Genomic DNA, 2,807 nt, shown 5'->3' on the forward strand with positions numbered 1-2,807 from the left:
GACGTTTACCGACCTGTAACTAAGAGGAGTGAAAGTTTTCATGCATATCACAAGTTAATTTGCATGCTGCATGGAAAGAAGACATGGAGGCTTTTAATGGCAGGTATATCAGAATCTTATACACTCATCAATTTCAATGCAGTAGATGAAGACGTAAGAATATTCAGTCTTACCATATGGAGCATTCGTAACACTGTTGAGAAGATTTAAAAGGAGGAATAAAGTCATCGGAAATGCATACATCTGTTAGTAAAGAAACAATTAAAATATCTCATTATATTCCGTATTTCTTTAAGATTGTTGCTACACTAATTCCTTTGAAAATTCGATCATTTAGGCAATATTAACATTTAGTAATCGACTCGATTATTACGAATAAAATAGAGAAGTATGTCACAGTGGTCTACCCGGAATACCGGAGTATTATGTTGATGGTGAGGGAAGTTATAGCGATGTGCATGATATATAGAAGCACGTAAAATACTTTGTTTAGAATCGCGTGTTCCAGAATAAAGAACAGAATGTCAACTTTGCTTAATAATTAATATTAAATCCTGTATAACCAATGACAATATTCCCAAAATTGAAATGGAATCTTGGAGACATATTTGCGAAAGAGATTTGACATGAAACAGCGTGATGAATTTAAATCAACATGACCTGGAAGCCACATATTAGCCATTCCAAAGACACAATAAAACTCTTAACTTTAATAAATCATTTATTATCTGTGTCAAAGTTTTCATCGCATTAATGGCGACCTGCACACTCACGCAATCCGATTGGTTCAAAAGTTAACAATTCACTGTAGACTACGTAATTTAAATAATACAATACCTTCGATTTTATATAACAAAATCAGTCTGGTACAAGCCATTGAAAAAGATAACTGAATCCTTGATGCAAACAATAATGATAATCCTTTCTTGTAAACGTACAACTGAAGAAACTTAAGAAAAGGCGCAACTGGATCGTATCGATCCCAGCATTCAGATGCTGCTTATTTTTCGACAATGTAATTTCTTCGAAATGTAATGAAATTTTAATGTTTCATTGAAAATAAGTGTAGCACAAGACAGCCGACCATATATACAATAAATGAATTCATAAAATGCAACAAAACATAATGTAACTCTCCAGACAAGGAAGAAAATTACATTTCAAGAAAAAGAAATTAAAAACACAGATTACAGTAGAAAGTTAAAAATAGGAAGTGTCTAAAAGAAACATGAAAACGTATTACTTTGAAGCCTGGTATATATGCTTTCCATCCGTTTGACCGAACCACCATGTTGAGTGGTCCTGATGAAACCTACACCAGTTGCAAATGGTGGTGCCGCGGGTGCAAAGACTGACATAAGTACAAACGTACGCCTCCCCCACCGTTTATATATATATAGGGAGAATTCACAAAAAAAAAACAAAAGACGAAGATAGGTGGTGTAGAAAACAAACAGATGTATTAGTATAACTTTCGAGAATTGAAAAAGTCTTTAACGTTTCGAGCCTTCGCTCTTCTACAGAAAGGAACACAGAAAGAAACAAGAAGAGAAAAAAATGTGTGTAGTGGTTAGCGATCTATATATACATAAAATGGGTTCTCTTTATAGTTTCCGTCTACAAAAGTCATTTATAACGCATTGCTTGGCCCGTGGGTTTAGTCGAAGTTTCTTGCAATGGGACCGAGCCTGAAACAAAATGATTCCAAATCAATGCCTGCGCCTATGTTCGTCATTGTGCTACACTAAATAATCATTGAAACATTAAATGGTTTACACATTTGGTGAACAGGATGAATTTAATATCCTTCATGGTATCACGGGGAAACTATGATATCCATATTTTCTGGAAGGATACCAAATTCATGAATCGTCAGAAAATTATTTTGCCTTACATCAGAGGCTTGCTCGAAGTGTACTCATACTTACTTAACTTTTTCTCGCAGACACAAGAGTTATACTTTTATTCTTTTACATATTTTGATACATCGGATGTGTTTACGGAGGAAAATTCAAGAAAAGTATGGAAAGCTTCACGAATATGTGTAACATTCTTACGCAGAGGTCATGATAATTTTTTGTACAGCATTTGAATTTTAGCATAGGCACTGCCAATTTAAATACACAAATTAATTTTTAAAATGGCAAAGTGAAAGTCGTTAGGAGCCGAACAAAATGCTTGGCAACATTTCTCCCGTCAGTTCTAATTCCATCGCAGTCGTCTTCGCCTTTCGTCCTTTCGCAGTAAATAAAAGAAATACCAGTTTATCACTGGGTTACTGTAATCGACTCTCAAATTTCTCAAAGGCTTATTAGTTTTGCACCTTCGTTGTGAAAACAGAAAACTGCCAATGTTCATCACGTTAGATAAATATCCTGAGCTTTGTCGTACTTTTGTATGGCACTTAAGGTCTTTTTAGCATCGGTTATGTAAAGTTGATCATATACTGGGCGAAAATTGTAAAATGTACATAGAAGAGAGCTAATATTATATGCTATTTTTTATTCATTTAATGCAATAACAATTGACATATGTCAATCTGAACGTTACATGGTTAACTTTATAAACAGCTACATTTACAATTACAAAAAATGTTACAATTGCAGTTACGCATATGAATATATTCAAACACATATATAAACATGTATAAAGATAAACTGATGCATATATATATATATATATATATATATATATATATATATATATATATATACAAACACGCGCATATACATATGTATACGTGTATATGCATATGGATTAATTCGAATGGAAAGTATATTCGCAGCAAACTAAACCAGATGCGAGAA

The 2,807-nt window shown here is 33.4% G+C and overlaps 1 non-coding gene across 1 annotated transcript; it reads right to left on the reverse strand.

Moving 5' to 3' along the window:
* Positions 1–2,016: 2,016 nt before the first annotated feature.
* LOC128248185 (U6 spliceosomal RNA) lies at positions 2,017–2,123 on the reverse strand. Its single transcript, XR_008264485.1, has one exon. It is a non-coding gene; the product is annotated as a U6 spliceosomal RNA (small nuclear RNA).
* Positions 2,124–2,807: the final 684 nt, after the last annotated feature.

This window comes from Octopus bimaculoides, chromosome 6, assembly GCF_001194135.2.
Source record: "Octopus bimaculoides isolate UCB-OBI-ISO-001 chromosome 6, ASM119413v2, whole genome shotgun sequence".
Classification (NCBI taxonomy): Eukaryota; Metazoa; Mollusca; class Cephalopoda; order Octopoda; family Octopodidae; genus Octopus; species Octopus bimaculoides.